The sequence below is a fragment of the Dermacentor andersoni genome, chromosome 5, assembly GCF_023375885.2.
Source record: "Dermacentor andersoni chromosome 5, qqDerAnde1_hic_scaffold, whole genome shotgun sequence".
NCBI classification, from domain to species: domain Eukaryota; kingdom Metazoa; phylum Arthropoda; class Arachnida; order Ixodida; family Ixodidae; genus Dermacentor; species Dermacentor andersoni.
Genome location: NC_092818.1, coordinates 77646132 through 77668517, shown reverse-complemented (window position 1 = coordinate 77668517; position 22386 = coordinate 77646132). Strand labels below are relative to the sequence as shown.

Below are 22386 nucleotides of genomic sequence, written 5' to 3'. Positions count from 1 at the left end.
CTAAAAGATCAAGTAAATATATTTGTATGTAAACATGTTTGTACTTTTTAAATATTAGCACTATAGCGTCCCAACCGCTGAACGTCTTCTTTTGCACACTTCAGTTGTACGCACCGATTGTCGTCATGAATAGTTACATACCGGTAAATCTTGCGAGCCTGATTTGTACGGTTCCTGAATCATCCGGCATTGTGCATTATAACTTCGAGCGCGTTAGACCCGGCTGAATTTCGCCGCCTTTCGTTCATTCGATGAACACACATGTATATGCCCGGATACGCGACTCCATTCGCTATACTGTAAACCCTGCGCACCACAGCGCACACAACTATGTTCGCAAACGTACAGTCAGCGTACGCTGTTATGTTGCCAGCGTACAGCCCTCAAGTACAGACGCGAGGCCCATGTGCAAGGGCGACATCGTTCAGCGCCATCTCTTGGCAGCTGGCGCCCGTTGTTGCCTCCACGGCGCGCGCTTTCTTCGCCGCCGCGGGAGAAAGACCGAACGGGTGTCGCTGTCCGCGGCATCAGGCACGCGCCGACTGCTCGGGCCGCGACGGCGGACAGAAATGGGACCCAGCAGCGCATACCGCGGTACTATTATTAAAGCGCGCACCCAACGAAGAGAGAAGCGACCGGCGCGCGGCCCCTCGGCGCGGAGCATTTGTCTTTCTTGGCCGCGCGGCGGTGCTCCCGTGTGTAGCGCTGTGCAGCGCGGCAAAGCGCGCTAATTGGGGGTATTAATCATTGTTTCGCGCCTAGCGCGGGCTTATAAGCCACCCCCCTTCCCGTCCGCTGTGCACTCCGAAGGCGGCCGGGGCGTCGCTTGGCCCCGTGTAGCGAGCCCGCAGAAAAGCGGTGCGCGTGCCGGGAGTTGCGATCGCCGCGTCTTCCCGGAGGGCGCGAATCCTAATTGTCCGGTCTGGAGCGTGCTGAGCATATCGGCCCCGCCGCGTAACGGCACCTCAATCGGTTCGCCAGTGAACTTGAGTAATACTGCGCGTGACGACTATATAGTTGGTTATACGCCGCGAGCGCTGCTTTGATGGATGCGCGCGTCGCGTTCGTAGCATGCGCACAGCCACGCGCGTGTACTACATGTATACACAGTATATGCGCCATCTCGGTGGCTGATGATGTGTGTACGTTCCTTGACCGCTCAAGCGTTCTCACGTGGTACTGCGGTCGTGCAGAAATTGCGCCGCAATGCGTCGTGTGCTGCTTCGTTTCACTGCTTTCGTAATTCCGTTTTCACAATTATGCGTGCAATTTCCTGTCACTTGTTATGCTGTTAACCATTGTCAAAGTGTTGCGGCAGTCGCCAATTTTAACATAGTTAGATGGAACCTGTACGTCTCTCACTAATTGCCTTTTTTTTTTCAGTTCTTTTGCCCATGCAGCAGACGACAAAAGTGGGACACCTGCACAGATATTTAACAGGTAACGTAAAAGCACGGCCAGATAGGTACCTTCGCCCCCCCCCCCCACTTCCCCCCATTTCCGTTTTTGCGCTATTCCAGCAACACTAAACGATCCTGCGTCCTTGATTTATTCACTCGGAACTGAATACGCACTTCGGAAGTTACTACGACGAACACTGACGCAACCGAAGTACCCAAGCAAACATCCACATGGCGTGTCCGGACCTTCAGCATTGCTCAGGCCGCCAGCGTTTCCAGGAAAACATTACGTTTACATAAGCTGCAGTTGCCGGGAATTGTGAGAAGCAGTAAGGGATCTTTGAATGCTATCGCGTTTCGCTCTTAAATGCGAAGCTTAAGCGTGTCCCAAAACTTTTTTTTTGTATCATGAACACGCAATAAATACTTAACTCGTGGCATTTAATGACTAATATAAGATTTGAGAAAACACCGGCACGTGCAAGACAAACGGCCTGTCTGCAGTATGGAGTATTAGAATACATGGTACTGTGTGCCAATTAAGTATATTATAAAAACAACAGTTGCTAAATGCAATAAATATAAGGTAGCGGGAAATAAGCTCGATCTTAATTGTCAAGGAACATGGTTACGAGACTTCTAATGCTGTACTCGGGAAAGCAAGTAGACAATAAAAGGCCAACACGCCTCCAGTAAAAGTCAAACCTATACGTATATATGACGTAAATGTCGCCTGCTATATGTAACCTTCATGTAGCTCAAAAGCTCTGGTCGTGGACTCCTTTAAAGAAAACGACAAAATTCAAACGTCGCTCTTACCGTGCACTGCAAAATAATTTACACCTTTAGGATCTGGGTTACACACATTAGACAGATCTACACCCTTTCTCACTTTTAAGGGTGCAAATTATTTTAGTGTTATTACTTGACGATATAGCTGAATGCCTGTTGCGAGAAATCTTGTACCCAGGAAATACGTTCTAGTTCTTCGACTGATGACGGCCGACCGCCAGCGGTCGCTTATGCCCGGGGCCCATTCTCACGCGTACAGGAGGGCCTACGGATGCGAGGGGCCTGCCTTCCTTTATATACGTATATATATAAAAAAAACATAGCATAGCAAAATGCGGTCGACAGTACATACGTGTATACCACTCCAATGCACCCGATACTCGCGGAGCGCATAGGGTGAAAACGCGCGCGAATGTGTAGCCTCGGCAAAGCAACGCCAAGCCAGCGAGCGGCGCTCGGAGCCGCACGAGGCCCTCCCGCTGCGCGCGCGCAGTCCGGCCGCCGCTCCGTTTCTGAGTTCGTGGAGCGCGCCGCCGCTGCCACGCGGGCCTTCTTCCAGCAGCCCTCCACCCCCCCCCCCCTCGCCTTTTTTGCGCAATGGGAGCGGTCCTCTACCCGCGAGGACGTTAATTAATGGCGCCGACCGCAGTTCCCCATTTGTCTCCCATCGGCAATTCGTCTTTGCGCGCAACGGTCTTTGGCGGCGGCGGCCGCGGCAGGTCTCTGTTCGCCGCCGCCGCCGCCTGTGCTTTGTGCAAGAGCCGAGCGAGCGAGCGCGCGTGAACGTGGCTGCTGCACGCACACTTCTTTGTCTCTGTGTGTATATACCTGCCTCTGCGGTCTTGGGAGAGGTCGTCGTCCAGTCGACCTGATGGGGGCGCACCCCACCCAACTCTACCCTAGCCTGCAGCTCCTTCTCCGCGAGTCCCTGTGCCCCTGCTTCCCTGCGCGAAGTTCGCAGGGTTGCCTATTAGGGCTACGGTAAAATCCCGAGGTTCATCGCCTGCATCACTGAGCACGTTAAAGGGTGTGAAATAGAGTTTCGGCGCTTTATAGGTTATAGAAATGTGCGCATTCTCTGGGTATGTTGTTAGCGTTATATGTGCATATAGCGCCGTATCGAAAAAATGGGGCGGTAGAGAGCACAAGGGGGATAAGAAGGAATGTTCGTTGCTGCAGGCGGACGTATAGTCTCGTAAATGTTGCCGGTAATTCCTCCGCCCAAGCGCCACTTATCGAGTGCGGTATATGGCCTCAGGCCTGTCTCATTTCATCTGGTAACGCAACCACATCTGGTAACCCAAGGGAATTACTAATGGCAAGGATCACTTTGAACAGGCGCGAGCAACACTATTCTACGAGATACCAGAGGGCCCACTAAGAGAGGTTATACACGGTGAAATACATTGTCTCATTTTATGACAGATCTGCTTTCTAATAGTTTTATCCGAATACCGCAACAAATATCCTGCCTAACTAGTAACACGAAGAAGGAGAGGGACTGCTAAAGTTCTTCAGGTGACAAGGGACCTGTCGATATATGACGATCACACACAGAGAAATATTGAGCAAAATACCAGTCGATAAGGCGTGACTGTCGCAAAATGGGACTGTATTTTCTGTCGAATAGGGCACGTATGTAAACAAGAACAGCAGCGCTAATGACGTAATCTCGGGGCACTATGCACAACACAAAGCTCATAGAATCTGTTACTGGAACCGCCGAGGTGCATGGCTCAAATGGGGATGGCATTGTGCAGCTGCGGCGTAATCCTAATGCACGCTTCTGTTTCATACACAGAATAGCAATGACACATTATGACTTGTGTAACATGTTCTTGTCAAATACAACATCAACATTGTACGTAGAGCTTACTCACTTCACATAGCATCAAACACTCATTCCACGGGTTTTCGTCACCAGGTTGTTACTCGACATTTTTTGCAGTGGTAACGCTGTTCACATATTCACATATTAACCAGGTTCAGGTTGCTCACAGAATAGTAGTTCTATATAACCGCCTGCTTTTGCTTGATGAAATTATGTTTTGATCATCATATGAAATTCATGTTTTGATTGCGACGCGTAAGAGTAGACATTAGTGGACATGTTACACAAGTCGACAATGGGAAATTTGCTTAAATGAGCGCGAGGTTCGGCAATCTTCACTACCAATTCGGAACGATGAAAAAGTGATAATACAATTGCTATTTGGCATGCAGACACAAAACCATGGCACAGCGACAAACTTTATTATTATTCTATTTTGCTTCTTCGAACGTTAAGCATTGGTTCCCTCTGGTGAACGGTTCATTAGGAGGTTCATTAGGATACAGCCCTGACTACAATTTTCTGAGCATATCAGACAGACAGACAAAGAACTTTAGTTACAAGGTCCTGAGAAGCAGGAAATTTTGACAGCTTTTCATCTACAGTATATACGCCGACGCGTTAATGTGGAAGTATCTACGATTTAATGGGGAATTGTTTTATTTTCTTTTCGGTATAAAAAAACTTGCTGAGAAGGACTATACCAACTGCAATGGCCAATCGCTGGCTGTGACCTCGTCTAACGCGCTAAGATAATTCATTATGGGAGCTGACCCGTACCTAACTTGGTCATCGCTCATGGTCTTCCAGCATGCAATGCTCTTACACAGAGAACACCCCGGCAAAGCTGGTAACGTTAGCGATAGGAGTACAAGGAAACACGCTTATACTCAAGCACGCTCGCAATGTATAAGACGTCGCTGCGGGCCAGAATACAGCAAGCTCCTGGCTAACTCTCTTGTTTTCCGCCGCACAGTAATAAAATTAGCGACCCAACTAATCAGCAGCGCATCTCTTCTCACGAAGTAAAGCATCTTATAGCGCAACCGGACCAAAAAAGAAAAGAAAACAGAAGGGGGGAATCGCGAGGCGCCCGAGAGAAGAAGGCGCGTAGAACCCACCTCGAAGCTTCTGCGAATATGGGAAAGGAGGGGAGACGATAGTATTAGGACGTAATGGTTGCCCCCCTTTTGCGCGGCCGACGATTTATCACCCTACAAACTGCGCGCGTGTGTGCGCGCTTGTGCACGCGCTCGCGCGAACGGAGGCGTTTGCTCGCGTTTTCTGCACGTACACTGTACACGCGCGGAGAGGCTGCACGGCGTGAATCAAGGGGGCGGGGACAGCAGGCCGCGGCTCGCCTGTCTATATATATGTATGCACGCGTAGCTCGCGGGCATACGCGGCTTCCTCGGCGCGTCTCTCTTTATAACGCCGCGGCGCTTCCATGTGCCCCGCTGTATACGCGCCTGGATCTGAGAGCAAAGAACAAAACGCGCCACAGGCGTACGACATGAAGAGCACGAACAATAGAAAACAAAGAAATATGGGCACACGCGAGGCCCTCGCCACCGCCGCCGGCGGCGAAGGCTTATCTGGGAGGCGCATCGTCGCTGGTGTATAGCCCGCCGTCGGGTCTACGCACATACGTGCGTATACCCCCGCGAGTGCAGCTTCTCCGCCGAGCTGCTTCGGAAATGAGCACGCTCGAGCTCCAGGTATGCTCGTCGGCCCGGGCGCGCGAGTGTCTTCGTCTCCCTTCCTCGTTGCTATCTTGGATGCTGAGGAGCGCGGAAGGCCGAGCGAGAGAGGAGGATGGAGGGGGTGAGGAGGGAAAGGATGATGGGAGCAAAAGTTGAAAACAAGTCCTCGCGGTAGCTCCTGCTCGGCGCGTCGGACGCTTCTTTTTTTTCTTCTTTTTTTTATATAGCGAGATAAACAAATTGGTAAAATAGTATACGGGCGATCGGGAAGTGGCGTTGGAGGCGGATGTTGCTTAACGAAAGGCAGCAACAAAATTGCGGACGATGACGAGGACGTGATTAAATGAAATATAGGGGAACGCTCGGGCTCAGGGCCAGCTAGGTCGCACGCACGACTGTCTGTCGGCGGTATACATAGCGGCTCGTCGCAGGATGAATTCGCGTTGGAGAGAGATAAATATGATAGGCGAAGCGTCGGGTCTCACACGTCCCGACGAACTGCAGGATAAGAGAAGATGCACGTATAGGACGAACGTATTGCCGCTGGGCGCGGTGTGTTTGAAGTGTGAGATCACGCCGGAGCTTTGATTAAGTGAGCTGTCAGCGATTGTTTCTGCAGCGACGACTGTGCAGACTGGGCATGACGATCCACGTGCTGTTATTGTTTGTTTCCTCGAATGATTGCCTAGAGCACATTTTGCTCTATTTCAAGTCGTGTACTCTCTAAAACTCACGGTAGTATAGCGCCTCCCCCCCCCCCCCCCCCCCTCCTTAACTATATCTGGTTGGGGTGACGAATGTGCTAGCTTAACCTGCCTCCTTTCGAATCCATTCGATGTTGGCACCTCGCTGTATATGTTTGTTAACGAAGCCGCTATAAATGTGTCTTGGTTGTTCAGGTTACGTCTTGTGCCGTCGTATACGACGACTGTACACATTTTCCGCGCATGTATGTCTTCGCATGCCAAAATGATGTTGACGAAAGTTGCCGAAGCCGGGCGGAGGGCGTTAGACTGTTTCGATTCTCCATCTACATCGGCGACAGCTGGTCATGTAAATTTTGATCACGCTAAAGCTACACGCTACAAGTTCATCACCGACGGTTACGTTTTGCTGCGCGCTTGAAGCTGCCGTAGCCTTCTCAATTTTCATCAATTTTTATGCTGTTTTTTGATGGTCCCCAGTTGAACTTGAATTCGCGAGTCGGTGTAACGCATTTTCGCGCATTCACGAATGAATGTCGGGTAAACACCACACGTACGTGCTCCTCCGTCAGCCAACACACGAAGCTTTGGGAGAACGAAAGGAATCACGCGTCCACACACGAACGCGATACTTCAGCGTTTTCTTCATCGCAAAGCGATCGTCATTTTCGCTTTCGGGCAAGCGAAGCGTCGCCTGATGCATTCTTGGCTCCCGGCCACTATGGCATGCGCAAAGAGCACCAGCGACATTCGACACAGCTGGTTGTTGCCTATAATTATAGCGATAAGAAGCGTGTAGGTACATGTAATTAGCCTGTGATACATAGCCACGGCCCCTCTGACGCACCGGACGTCATCGCGTCCAATTAAACGACAGAGTTCCTCAAAGGGCTGTCCAACAAGGTGGAGCTCCGCACCGTCCCGCTGTCCCGGAAACGCGTTTGGGGAAGACGCGTCCGCAGTTATAGTCTATGTACAGATTGTTCCTTTAGGCATGATTTAAGTTGTTAGAACTCCTGCACTTCCGCGAGTTCAGGGAGATAGAAACAAAACGTATAGAAAACGGAACGCGACCATTCAAATCGCTACAGAAAAATGCTGTTTATCATAAAGTATTCGCGGCAAAATATTTTATGCAAAACGATGCTTACGGGGGCGTCCTCCTCGCGGCGTGCCTCAGCGAGGTTTCGTATGGCACACACAGCTTCCCGATAAAATTTACTTACGGGCTCGTGGCCGCAAAAGGTCACACCATTGCATCTCATGTTGGAAAATATGAATAACTGTGCGATCTTCTCTTGTGGATAACGAAAGCGAAGCGCGTGAAATGGTTATTCGTCTAGCCAAGCAACAGTTAGACGAAGAAGCCTCGCTCACGCAATTGGCCCTTTCGCTTGTACGATCCTACCGTCTTCGTTTTTGTTTCTTTCCTCGTAATATGTTTTGTATTTACAGAAACTTCTTTCCATCTTTCTTATATTGTAGTCATGTTTCAACTGTGTATGTAGTCAGGAAGCTGTAAGGCCGAATTCACAAAGCTTATCGCATCTTCTAAGCGCTGTTTCTCATTATATAACCGGCCAGCCTTCGCTAATATCATGCCCAGCATCATGATTGGCTTGCATTTGCTTTCATGAACATAGCGTAGGAAGTTTTTCTTTTCTTTGCATGTGAAGACTCTTTATATGACAGGTCTGTACGCGTACGGTAGTGAAAAGTTAAAAACAAACAAAGATACTAAGCCCATGACGAACCCTTGCACAGAAAACTCGTGAGCATGGTTCTAAAAACCATCTCGAAAGATAACAGCGCGACAAGGCACGAATAATTATACCGTATATTGTTAATTTGATATTGCGATATTGTAAGTATGATGGATGTCGTGACCCACGGTGAACAAACACTTTTTGTCCTTACTTCCGGGGGATGGGGGCAATGACATTGACAAGGATTGACTTCTGGCCTTGTTGGTGCGGCATGTTTGAGATGGTGTTTGATTGCGAATACTTATTCACAAGGACACAGGAAGGGACCGCGTAAAAAAGTATTTGCGCTAAAACACCATATCAATGACATGGTGTTTTAGGCGTGCTGTATTATCCTTATTATCATTTACTCTTATAATTTTGCAGCTTTTATTTGGGTTATCATGTGCACGTAAAATCGTGCCTCCAGTATGCCTGTATATATCCCACCTGAGCTTGAATGAAATCGTGTCTCTATTTACGTTAGGCCACGGCGGCCGCATTTCGATGGGGGCGAAATGCGAAAACACCCATGTACTTAGATTTAGGTGCACGTTAAAGATCCCCGGGTGGTCTAAATTTCCGGAGTCCTCCACTACGGCGTGCCTCATAATCAGAAAGTGGTTTTGGCACGTAAAACACCATATATTATTATTATTCTATTTACGTTACTGAGCTTGCGTGGTTTGTTCTCTTACGCGGACTTATCTAGGAAATAAGAATACAAAGGTGCGCCCTTAAACTTTAGCGTTTGACAGAAAAACACAGTCTATAAGAGATTGACGAGAAATATTTGAGTGGCAGTTGGTGTTCGCTGCGTAAGACTATAGGGAGACATTGCCAATCACCGCTATGGACTATTTCCCTACACGAAAAAGCTTGCGTGCATCTATAGTGTTCGCTGCCACTATCTGCGCTCTATTCGAGGTTTGTATTTTGAACTTTGTTCGATTCATGAAAAGAACGCGTTAGCGGTGACGTTTGCGGAACAAACGGCGACCGTGCGACACTTCGAGAATGACTCATCTAATGGAGCCCACAGCACAACGGCGGCTGTCATTGTGCAACTCGAATTGATCGCGCAAAAGGCTTCAGTAACCTCGCACTGCTTGGGAGCCATTGTTCATTGTGAGAAACAGGCCAGGCGCTCCGCCACTCGCACCGACGAGATCACGCTGCCTGCGCGCAAGAGTCTGAACTATCTCAGAGGAAAAAAAAAAAAAAATGCTCGATTTTATGCAATCACATAGTAATTAAATGCTGGGCCGTTAGCTCGACGCTATACACGACAACGTGGTTCCGAAAAGAAAATCCGTGAGAATAGTTATTGAAACATCGTTGTGCAGGCATGTGAGCGTCTACACATATACATGGAAAACACGGGGAAGGCGGGAGATGGAAATTCGAGACGCTGAGCAAGACGATGAGCAATACGAGAACAAGGTGAAAGCAGGAGCCACCGTTTCAACATGTGGACTTGTCTTCTTAAAGACGACATATGCTTATACATATACATGAGAGAGAGAGAGAGAGAGAGAGAGAGAGAGAGAGAGAGAGAGAGAGAGAGAGAGAGAGAGAGAGGCAGGGAGGTCAACCCGACGAGAGTCCGGCTTGCTACCCTACACTGGGGGTGAGGGTATATATATATATATATATATATATATATATATATATATATATGGTAGGTGCCACAAATATATTAGCAGACGACAAGGAGCGCTGCATAGCTTCTATTGAGTGGCGTCCTTCTCCAAAATTGACCGACAGAAATGGCCAGTTAGTTCCCCTGATCCAACAGGAACCAGCGAGTTAGCCATGACTGCGCCGATGGACGGGTTTATAGGCTTTTTCAAGGCGCAGCCGGCATTCGTCCGTTCAACCGGTTCGCAATATATAGGAACCGCGAGCATGCACGTGCAATTTCTCACGGTCGAGCATCGATGTCGCGTGCGATGGCTTCCAGCGCTCAGACGAGTCGAGGGCACGACTTCCGCGTCCCAAATTCCGCGCCAGCGGACGCCCGGTTCACGCTAACGGGTGCCGTCGTGCAGGGAAGCGAGTCCCGCAGGGGAACAGCCGGGAAGGTCGCCACACACATACGATGGCCGATGATACGCGCCGTCGCCCAGCGCCTCTGTAGAGGGGGGGGGGGGGGGGGCGCCGAAACATCGGCGACCTACGCACGAACTGGGCCCCGGAGGGCACCGCGCTTTAAAGCCAACCTTGCGTCACACGGGCTTCCAGAGCTCGCGCGCGACGGCCCGACATAGCGGCGGACGCGCGCACACGCTTTGGGCGAAACGCCGCAACACGGCGTGATTAATCGATTCCATTACGCCTCACGTCCGTGCGCTCCTCGCACGAGATTGCATAATGAAGCGGGCCGCGCCGCCGGCTGCCCTAGAGGCAAGAATGCCGCGCCGGCCTGTAGCTGCTCCACGGCTTCGCGCGTCCCGATGCGGCCTCGACGCCTCGCCGCGGCTCCGCAAGTGCTATAGCGAACTTCGGTGACGCTGTGTGCGTGCGAGAGAGAGCGTGTGTGTGTGTGTGTCTCCTGGGGACGCTGGTCGAGGACGCAATTCCTCTCGACGCCCTGGCTTGCACAGCTGTCCGTGAACCGAACGGCGAGACCTCGCTCCACCCCTTTCCCCTCATTTCTTTCCTTCTTTCCGATCGGCTAAGTAAGCCTCTGCGGCAGGTACTATACGGGATACCCTTAAAGAAAAGAAAACAACCAAAACAAATTGTGGATTTAAAACAACAACAAAGAGGTGACTTCGCGCTTTTCTTACAGTGAGAGCAAAGATTGACAATTCACGCGTGGCACTTTTGGCGCATACGCGAGACGTGTATAAGGCGAGGTCAGCGGTATGCGCTAACTGCTGTAAACAGGCCAGGGGCGGGACTCTTTAAATATAAGACTCAGTGTGTATAAGAGCATCATGGTTCACTACGAGCTAATTCCAGTGAAAGTGTACGAGAGTGTATTAACGCTATTTCGTTAACGTTATTAACGTTATTTCGCTTGCTCTCTAACGAAGCAGTATCGAAGCAACTATTGCTAAGGAAGAAGCCGTTTGGAAAACCAGTTGTAATAGTTTGACCCAGCACTGCGGGCTGCATCGCGCCTTGCACGATTCAAACCCTTTCCCCCGCGCACACACAAACCACCACGGCCATCACCCCCACCTCTATCCAGGAGTAGCCCGTTGAGGCCGTATTGCAGTGTCTCTGACTGCAAGCTAAAATCACTAGTTGGCGTAGACGTTGCGACTTCCGTTCTTCGCGCTCTCGATCTCCCTCTCTCTATACCTCCGTGAAGCGCATGCGCAAACAGCGCTTTGAAGTCGAAATTCGATTTGGCGGCGACTCACGCTGTCGCCAGTTCCGCCAATCAGCAACAGTCCCTCCAGAAACGTTAATATCTCGGAAGCAGTGCTCTGGTCCGGACGAATAAAGATGTGGTGGCCCTTACCTACTATTCTAGCTCGTTATAAAGAGAAAATTAAAAAGGAAACATACTTCAGTTAAAATGAAGGCTTAACCTTTCCGTAACGCACACAAAACGCGAACAAACTGTCGGTTCATAGAAAAAAGCGTCTCACCGAAGGTATCAGCTGCAGGAACGGCGCGCAAGATATCCGCGACGTCAAACTGCGACGAAGCAAGAGACGCACAGTCTGAGAGGCCGGAGAAAGGGTGCAGTGGTTAAATGGGAAAGGGGTCGGTGGTCAAGGATCGTTTAAAACGCACAGCGGGGCAGGCAGGAAGTCAACCGTGGTCTCCCCGCTCTACGGGGCAGCAAATAATCGAAGGAGGCGCGGCCGCATCGAGGAGACGGCGCCCGCGGCTTGCAGCGCTTCTATAAGTACACATTTGAAGATCGATCTTTTCGTATCGACTTGTTTCTATATGAGTGGGTCGTCATAACGACGTCGCCTGCGGAAGTCAAACACAGACGGCCACCCTCCCAGAGGCGGCGGCCACACGAAGCAAAAGGACAACACGAAGGAACTGTATGCGCCCCATGGGTTATAAACTTGCGTGCTTCGCGCTATCTGCTTTGTTGTCTCTTTCCTAATCTTCTCTACAGCGATTGGATTAAGCAGCCACAGCAGGGAGATGACGGTGAAGAACAAGAAGAAAAGCAACTGAATTAATAAGGACGGGCCAGATAACTTGCCACATGTACTTGAATCTTGAATGTGGCGCATGACACGCGTTAGCAGTACGTGATTTGGCCTGCTGTGCACTGCTTGGCATAATAAAGAGATAATTATGTCATGTTCAGTTCGTACGGCAGTCACGGTTTACATTGCTGGCAATCGTAAAGGTTGTTCGCTGATACAGAGAGAAAGAAATGATAAATGAAAGACAGGGATGTTACAACTAGGACTCTGAGCGCTCGGTTGGCTACCCTGCACTCGTGGAGCGGGAGGGGAAAAGGCTAAGAGAGAGAGAGAGAGAGAGAGATAAGATCAAGAGTTAATGTGCACTGAAATTCTTGGTAAGCTTACTTCACCTGCGATGCTTGCTGCGCGATAATTAACATAAGTGATCCAGCAAAACCTTCCGAGCTTTGCTATATACAGCCGATAAACCAGTCCGCTATTGGGAAAAGATGGGCTGCGCGTAATGGTTTACACATGCAATAAAATAATTCCAGCCTTGCTTTCAACATTTCGAAACACAAAATATTTATGCTTGCAAACAGCAATAAATAATATTTGGTGTAGTATGCCCTACATATTCAGGTAGATTAAGATGAACGAGCGTTGCCGGCTGCTGAAACGTCACAAAGCTTTTAATTCGTAAGTGCTCCTCGCCACAGGTCGGCCATCTTAGCTAATAACTCATCCAGCACTTGGATTGGCTAAAATTGTCTCTTACAAACAGTTCTAGCGTTAGAATAATTATGAACAACAGTAATCAAAGTGGCAAAAATTTTGAGATTCCCTCTTGATAACGCGCCCGAATGTTTCCAATCGGAATTAAAGTTGTCGTTAGTTTACATATATATACTCATAAAGTTCGGTAGGCTTACAAGTGCGAACGGGTGGACTGCACCGAAAGCACATCCTTCCGGCAGGTATAAGCCATGCAGCGTTCCTCCAGCTATGTTCAATTTCAGCTACGTTTGGAGAAAGCAATGTTGCAATGCAAAAATAGACTTACCAACAACATATCCGCTGCTGTTTCACTCCTCACTTGCAAAGTGAAACTGTCTAAGTAAACTGACGCCGTCAAACTCGGAGTATGTTTGGGCCAAAATAGCAAGGGCGGTGCCTCTTGGTGGGGCTCAGCAAAAAGGGCGTGTGCACAAGACACAAGCAAAACAAAAACAAACAGAAAACACGAGAAAGCTTATACAGAAGGCGACAGCGAGCGGTGCAAGGAAAAAGCAGTGCAGACGACGACACGTGGCACTTAGTTATGCATGTATACGTACACGAGCGCTGAGCGGCGATTCCAGCGGTTCGGCCGAGGTCAGACTCACCGCGCCAAACGGGGCGCCCACCGCTCCTCCGGCTCTCACCACAGACCTCGAAGCGAAGCGCCTAGCCGGTCGCCGTGTGGCCGTCCGTCTCTCTTGGAGACCCCTCGGAGGGTTCGGACACTGGTACTGCCCGTCCCCCGCGGTGTCCGGCTTTCCGACGGCGAGTGAGCTGGCCACCCCCTCCCCTCCCCAAAACCTCCTACTATGCACAAAACAAGGGCGAGCGCGACTCGTCGAAACCTCTAGACCCCATAAACATAAGAACGGAAGAGGAGGGGGAGGGGTGGGGGAGGAGTGGGCGGAAGGGCGACCGACCGCGCTGGCCGAGATCGAGCGCTGCCCCTCGTCGGCTATACGGATGCACACTGACGCACGTACATACACGTGCGCTCGTCGTGTACACACAAACCCGAAGGCATACACAGGGACGTGTAGCAAGCGGCACACGCATTTGCGGTAGCCAAAACGAGCCTCTCCTTGCAGCAGAAGCGACCCGGTGTGGCCCGTCAGCCACGGATCGATGTGGCCTAAAGCAGATCGTGGGGACCCGATAAGTTTGCCTAAAGCAGAGCTCCCTTCTTCTCCCTTTCGGCAGAAATGGACAACCGCCTGTCCTTGCGCGGTCATCGCGCGTGCGTGCGCGTGTGTATGTGCGTGTGTGTATGCGTGTGTGCGCGCGAGTCGTGGCCTGTCCCAATAGCTGGTGGTGTACAGGTCCAGTCGATAGACGCCACCCTTTTTTACGAGTCCCTTAACCGAAGGAAAGAGAAGTAGGGAGCGGGGTATAGGGCGTATATATACAACAGCTTGGCCTGCTCGGCTTCCTTCTCGCGCACAGCGCACCTGGCGGTTTCTTCCTTTTTAGTTGCTGTTTGGAATGAGACACACACTCAGAGCGCAAAAGATGGTCCGTCGTTGATAAGGGGGTATCCAGGGCGCTCGAGCTTGCAGTAAAACGAAAAAAAAAAAAAAAAATAGAACAAGGAATAAATCTGGCGCAACGATATGCATAATCTGGCGCACCGTCTCGTGAGCTTTGCGTCAGCCGTGATGACTGGTAGCGCTCGGGCGCGCTGCGTACAAAATAAAAGAACGGCGAGGAAAGGCCGAAGCACGCTGTATTCGCAGTGTTGACACCGTGGCTCCTTGTTCGCCAATTAGTCGCACGAGTACCGCCAAGATTTCACCGGCTCGTCGATATACCCCAGTAGCGTCGTGCACATCGCGGAAGAAGAAGAAGAAAAAAAGAAAAGCTACTATAGAAGCGTGTCCGGTGCAAACAAATCTATACAGCTTCAAGGAGTAACGCTTGTTCGTAACGCTTAGCGGTATATATATGTGAGTAAACTATTTCAAAATCCACACTGACGCTCTTTATTACACGATCATATAGAACTACTGATTCGATCGTGTTCGCGACTAAGCATAGTATCTACAATGTGCTTTCGCCGGAAATAAAAATATACGGAAAAGAGTAAATCGAATAAGTCGCGCATGTCGGTGATAACGACAACCCGTATCGTCAATAATAACTTTAAAAATTTGTCGACATTTCGTGGTGTCAACCACAAAATTTTAACAAACGCGAAATCTGAGAGAGAGAGAGAGAGAGAGAGAGAGAGAGAGAGCAGAGGGGCCAACCAGACGAGTGCCCGGTTCGCTACTTTACATTGGGGGTAAGGAAAAGGGGGACGAGCTCTGAGAAGCTGAATATCTGTGCAGCCTCACAACGCAGCATAGTATTCGCATTTACAGCCTGCACCCGTATATGTGAACAACATTGTGATGTTCGGTTTTAATGACTTCTGCTAAAGGCTGCTCGGAAATTGAACGTTTTTTGAGATCCCGCGGTCCGCTAACTTTCGTGGTTGATTGTACGTTCTATGCGCAGGTTACATTGCGAACTTTCCTATAAAACAAACTTGGTAAACGCGTATACAGAAAAATGAGAAGTTCTAACACTTCAACAGTTTGTAGCAGGAGATGCCGGTCAATGCGTTGCAAATTAGGCCTCTAACTAAAGTTGTTTACGTGAATAATTACTTTACGTTAACGGCCGGTTAAAGTAATACCGCACAGCTTTACAGAGTTGTGAAATGCGAAAACCCGCTTGGCAACCTGTTGATAGAAAAAATGCAGTAACCAGTTAACTTTGTGGTAACGAGCATACTCATCGATGAAGCGATGGCTGCAGCATCATATTTGCGCAGGAAGACCGGCAGCTAATCCACGCAAGTGAGCGCTGACCATCATGCGTTTAATCGACAGCAAGGTGTAAAAGCGGAGGTATCATGCAATCGGGGAACGTGGGCTGCACTTCGAGCAATGGCCGAGCAGACATTGTATAAACAACCGACGCACGAGAGAGATAAGGAAAGACCAGACTGGTAGATTAACGAGACGATACCTCCAGTTGGCTACTTTGTACTTTGTGGAAATTTAAGAGGTGCAGAAAAGGAGAGAGGCAAAGGAAAAAAAAAAAATCATAAGCCATTCCACCCTGTGAAGTTGGATGACCAGTGAAGCTGTGTAGCACACGACAAAGAGGTGACACATAATTCTGAACAAAGGTGCGAACGCATTTATTGTCTTGACCGGTGGTCATGCATTGTGACAAAAGGTATTCGTCACGATGCATGACACGTAACATTTATTTTTATGCATTCGCGTTCATTCGTGTCATACATTCGTGCTTCCATTTCGCGATATATTGAGGCAAAGAATTTGAGACCTAAATCACCGTACCGGCTGGCAGTGGGCCAATGCCGTCCGCGCCTTCGCAGAGGAAGAGGCAGTGTGGGAACGCTGACATGATGAGCGCAACGGAGTCAGCTATGGAAGACGACGACGAACGCGCGAGCAGTCGCACGAGTCATTGCTGATGATGATGATAGTTTTTGCTCGCACACGTGTGTTGAAGGACACGGAAAATGCACGGACCCCTATAGACATAAACAGCTTTGCTGTAAAATAAAAAAAAAAGTAATGCGAAAGAAGGAACCATCAGATACTATCTCTGTGAACGCTGCCACGCGTGGCCTGTCAGAGTGTCACACACTCACGCACACAGTGTCACACACAGAGAGATACAGCTGTTGCACACTGCATGTCCAAGACCACGCAGCCACGGACGGTTCCACCAATTCCAACAGCTCTACCGGAGCAGTAGTTGTTCGATCGGACGCCGTCTCTTTGCAGTTTAAATATTCGCACAATACTACGTCGACAGCAGCACAACTTGCGGCTCTTCAAGGTGCACTCAATTACGTGCTCCAGCCGCCGCTAAATCGTTGGGTCATTTTCTGAGATTCGAAAGCAGTCCTACAAGCTCTGCAGTTGCCCTACGCCATGGGTTATACGAGTAGCTAATGTACGAAATAAGGCACGCTCACCATCACGCGCTCGAGAAAGGCCACGACATTGTACTTCCATGGGTGCCAAGCCATTGTGGAATTGTCGGCAACGATAGCGCAGATGAAGCTGCGCGTTCGGCTCACCAAAAACATCAGCGGGTTCCTATACCAGTTTCACGAACTGACGCTGCGCGACAACTTCAATCACTTGCTCGCCGCATTGCATTTCTACGATGGAATTCACCGGGTTTCACCAACTCACGCTTGCACTCTCTCGACCCTCACTTGTGACTTCAGCTGCCACCTGGACTCTCCCGCCGCGAAACAACTTTACTGTGCAGCGTGTGATTGGGCGTCGCATTTATAAATACCTATTCATTCCTGACAGGACTGACCAACAGTGCGGCGTGCAATCTGTGCGGTTGCGATGGGACTCTATAGCACCTTCTGTGTCACTGCCCATACTTCGACGCTCAACGACGTACTTTACAAGCAATACTCAAGCTGCTAGATAACAGAGCGCTCTCAGAAGAAAAGATCATTGGACTATGGCCTACGCATTCTTCCATGCAAAAGACCACAAGAGCGCTTCTGCGCTTCTTGAAGGACACTGAATTGTATAAACGCTTGTGACAGTGGAGATTCCTGTGCGAGTGGCTTTTTCTATTTCTATTTTCTCTCCTTATCTGTTCTTCCCTTTTCTCCTTCCCCAAGTGTAGGGTAGCCAATTGGGCACGTCCTTGGTTAACTTCCCTACCTTCCCCTTTTGGTTTCTCTCCCTCTCTATCTCAGTGGCTATATATGGCTCGGCACTGCTGAGCACAATGTCGGGGATGCGATTGGATGGATGGATGGATTCATGGATGCATGGATGTTATGAGCGTCCCCTTTGGGACGTGGCGGAGGGTTGCGCCACCAAGGTCTTGCTATTATACTGCCAAATGTCCTACCTAGTTTTGAGTGTTTGTTTATATGAGTAGTACCCTCCCTGCTGTAATGCTTGAATGGCGAAGCTGGTACCCAATAAATAAATAAATAAAAATAAAAAAGACAAAAAATGACCCAACGATGAATTCCCATAACCAAATTTTCTGACACCCTATTATGAACTGTGCTTTTGTACGTCTCTGCTTTTTGTCGTTTCCCTACTTTTCTTCCATTAATTTTCCCATCGCGTCTTACTAATCTCTATTGCGGACATGTTTACTTTCCCCCTTCTTTCGCTGAACGCAGGGGCTTCAAGGAGGACAGTGGTGACTAAGTCGACTGGTGGGAAGATATCTTCACATTCTAGAAAAAAAAAGGGACATGCTCCATCGTTTCCCTAGCGTTACCGCAGCAAGCATATGGTCGTCTTCATTCATATATCTCGCTTTATAGGCGCATGTTCTAAGGCATCCCAATCTCGCTTAGAAAAGTAATGCGCTTCCCTTTGAGTTTCTTTCCTAATTCCGTTTTTTTCCTCTTAAGTAGTTACTCATGGCAGATTTCTTTTCCATTGCCACCACCCATGAGATTATTTCAGCCTCTCTGACTTTCCACTTGACGTTCTTTGTTGCTGTGTTGCTCACCACCTGTGTTGCCCCGACTATTCCCTGCCGAGGCGGGCACATTCTGGTGGAGGCGGATTGAAAAAAAAAAAGAAAAAAAAAAGCCTGCTCGTGAATACCGTGCTTCGGGAGCACGCGTTAAGGAATCCCAGGTGTTGAATCCCAGCGCTACACCGCACGCGGCCTCCCTTGTAACCCATGGTGCAGTTTCGGGACATTGTCTAGTGGACGATTGTCTCGTTTGTCCAAGTGTGACGGAAAGTGCTGCCCTCTGCACACTAAAAAAATATGGCCCAAGGCGATTCCCATTAAAACATTCATGACGTACATATAGAAACACAAACGTGCCCGCCATCGATCACGCACGCAAGGTTAGCATATCGAAGACGGTCAAGAGGCAGCCATATATCGTGTCAAGAAACAACGTACCAACTGCTTTCTTTTCATATTTGATGAGCACAGATTTCGTCTCTATTCTAATCAACTATTTTTTGTTGCTGTTGTTGTTGTAGTAGCCAATAGACTGGCAAAAATCTTTCAACCTGCTAGCCAGGTACTTGTCGCCACGTAAAAATGTGCCAGATTACTGTCGCCTTCCGCGTTGCGCAAGGATTTCCACCAGAAAGATTTGTAAAGCGCGTCCATTAATAAACTGGTATTTTCGAAACTTTTCAGTGGTCCGCATTCACGCGTTAATTGTTTAAGCAGAGAAGCAGTGCGCTAAAGATGCATTCAGCAGCTCAAAGTAATATGCAGAAAATGCAGGTGAAGAATGGTTTGCGATTTTGAGTGAGTGAGTAGCGCAGTGAAAGAGGTATTTTCTCGTTTTTAGAAAGGCAGTGGAAATCATGTGAGGACTCATACAGATATTGAATCACTTCTTGTGGTAAGGAACATATTTTCTTTCTGTATTATTATTATTATTATTATTACTACATTATAGAGTTCATTTACTGTGTTTTCGATATATGTAAATAATCATGTTATATGATTACCTCTCCTTTACGGCGCTTCCTCGTTTTCTGTTTCCCTATTTGTTCCTCCGTATCACATTGCTCTGCCTACCACACGTGTCTTTTCTCTGAATTTTGTCTCGTGTAATACATTCTAAGTGCACCATGTAGTCCCAAGGCTACGTAGATGTTCCGGGGCACTATAATAAGCATTTGAGTATTATTATTACTTTGCATATCTATAAGGTATTCCCAGTGAGTAAATGATTTACATCGCAAAAATTCACCGACGATCACGGTACTGCCTAATGAAAAATTTGAGCGCAGCTCTATACATGTTTTCATTCCGCGATATATTCAGGCAAAGATTTTGAGAGAGACATGTAGCAGAGTTGGCGATCGTCGAAAATCTGATCTGCGGGTAAGCGCGTCGGCTTTTATACATGACTCGTCGAAGGTACCAGTGTAGTCGCTGGTGCCACGTGGCTTTCAGGAAGTACTACACAATTCGCGTCGCGCATACAATCGGATTACAAAGCAATCGCAGACCGTGACAATCCAAACAATCGCAAACGAGAGCAAACCAAGCAAACCAAACAAGTGCAAGCGAGAGCTGACGCAGCAGACGATAGTACGAAACGAGCGGTCTGGCTGATATCAGTTAAGAGTACGCATCGAGCGCCTAGGCGAGTCCACATGACACCAGTTTCCCGCGCGCACGTCATTGAAGGGGCCGCTCTGATTGGTCTCTGCCGTTCACGGCTCGCGTCTTTCCTATCCCGCTCCGGGTTCGCTCATTCATCTTTCGCTGTGCTCGTTCGCTCGGTTATGCCGCTGACGCTCGCCGCAAGAACGGGCACCTATAAGAGCCGCGCTCTGAAAGCAAACTATTTCGAAAGAATCGCCTATGTTTAACAGCATTTCGCAAGCCGTAACGTGAGCGGAATTCATTCTTGAGAAGTTCCCGCGAAAATCGAGGCGGCAACGTGCATATATACACCTGCCGTATAGATGAGGAACGCACGTGAGGAGGTCGCGCGTGAAGCGTTCTCGCAACGTGCAATTTGCTGCGCCGCTCTTCAGCGACAGGCTCGCCTCGTTCATATACCTCGAACCGCTCCAGCACCAGCCACTTTCGCTCTCCTAAAGGGCAGCTGCGATTGCACCCTCCGAGATTCGCGACAGCTTCACTTCTTTCCGGCGCTTAGTTACGCGCGGTTGAAACGATCACGAGCCTCTTCACAGCGGAGGCGCCTTCCACAGTCGCGATATTTTCTGCTACGCGCGGTTAATATTCTATTCTCAGGCCACGTGACTCGGGTCCCCACGCGGCTCCCTTGGCAAGGGGGAGACTCTCTGCGCACTTTTCTTTTTTTCTCGTCTTCGCGTCCTCATCCCGCGCACCTTCGCCCTCCCCCCTCTCTCTCTTTTCGACTCTTTGTCGCTGAATGAATAATGAATGGCTTCGCGGAGACGACGTCCGACGAAACCGAACGTTATGCGACACGACGGCCAGACAGCGGGCCATAAATTTATTGATCGTGGGCGTGTATCCGCTTTTCTCCCTCTCTCTCTGTCTCTCTTTCGAACGGTACTGGGGAGGGGAGCGAGCGAGTAAGAAGGCAATAAAGAAGGCGGAGAATAACGAAGGAAAAGGAAGCGAGATTAGAGTGCGCGAGGCTCTGACTCTGAACCGAATACGAAGAAGCCCGATCACAACGTTTGCTCCTGCAGGCGCACATGGCGGAGAACCCCACGATACAAGCTGCAGACTTCTCTACTTACTTGCCTCGACAGTTCGAGCCGACCGCAAGTTATAGTAACTTTTCCTTCCGTTTGTGTTTATTTATTCATTAGATGAATCTGCTAGCTTAGTAGTAGATTCTGTAGTACGTACTAGTTCAATATGTTTGTTTAGGTGAGTAGAATCTGTTCGTTTATTAAATTGTTGCGCCTGTGTCACTGCCTGATTAGGCGTTGCGATTTGCTGGCGTACAGTCAGCTTTCCTTGCAGGCCACCTTCGGATATGTGTAACTAGCATCCATCAATTTGAAGGATATATATATATATATATATATATATATATTACACGCTATAACATAACCTATAACCTAACATGGCTTCGCCGACGCATGTCAAAGAGATCTTGTCAACGAGGAGCAAGCAAGTGCGGAAAATCATTTTAAAGATACAATGTTATCATTCGGTTAGGGTATAGCCCGATAGAAGGCCAAAAAAATGTGCTTTGCTTCGTTGCACTGTTGAAATGTGGCAAATCTAATTTCACAATAGCGATACGAAGGATTTTGTGCGAAGCTCAGATTTCAGCTCATTTACAGAAACTGTGCCAAAGTTTCAGCAGTACAGCGGAACGGCAGGCAGATGGAAACCGAAGCTATCGTTGTCGTCATCTCTTAGTTGTTTCTTTTGTAATGGGTGTACTTCAAGCATAATTGCTTCTTTTTTTTTTACTTGATCCCAACGTGTTCGCTGTCCGACCGCTGAATAACGTGCGAGATTGCACATTATCACGCAATAACCATCCGAATGGACCTAACTCGTAAAACTTGGCGTGCCCCATCGGCAATAAAATCTGCGCTTTCTGGCCAAGTAGACACGAAGGAGCACAGTGAATAATACGCACCGCAATAAATGCATCACGGTCGTTGCTCCACCAAAGTTGAGCTTATAAAGCGCGCCGTTCCGCACACGCGAAACACACCTGGCGCTTAACTACCGTAGCTTGCGCAAGGCGCCAACGATTTAAAGAAAAAAGAAAAGGGCGAGAGGGTGACTGTTGTCTTAAGGGAGGCGGGTGTGGACGGTAGCTGCGGAGGCCCCGTCCCGTCATGAAGAG

At 49.0% G+C, this 22386-nt stretch overlaps 2 long non-coding RNA genes across 2 annotated transcripts in view; one reads left to right on the top strand and one right to left on the bottom strand.

Moving 5' to 3' along the window:
- The window catches only part of LOC140218483 (uncharacterized), a 138416-nt gene that overhangs the window by 13883 nt on the left and 102147 nt on the right, over nucleotides 1-22386 (bottom strand). The window lies entirely within an intron of this gene.
- Nucleotides 1-22386, top strand: part of LOC129385013 (uncharacterized) — a 136011-nt gene that overhangs the window by 34788 nt on the left and 78837 nt on the right. Inside the window, exon 2 of the long non-coding RNA XR_008612543.2 lies at nucleotides 1384-1440. This is a non-coding gene — a long non-coding RNA (uncharacterized lncRNA). The remainder of the gene's footprint in view (nucleotides 1-1383; nucleotides 1441-22386) is intronic.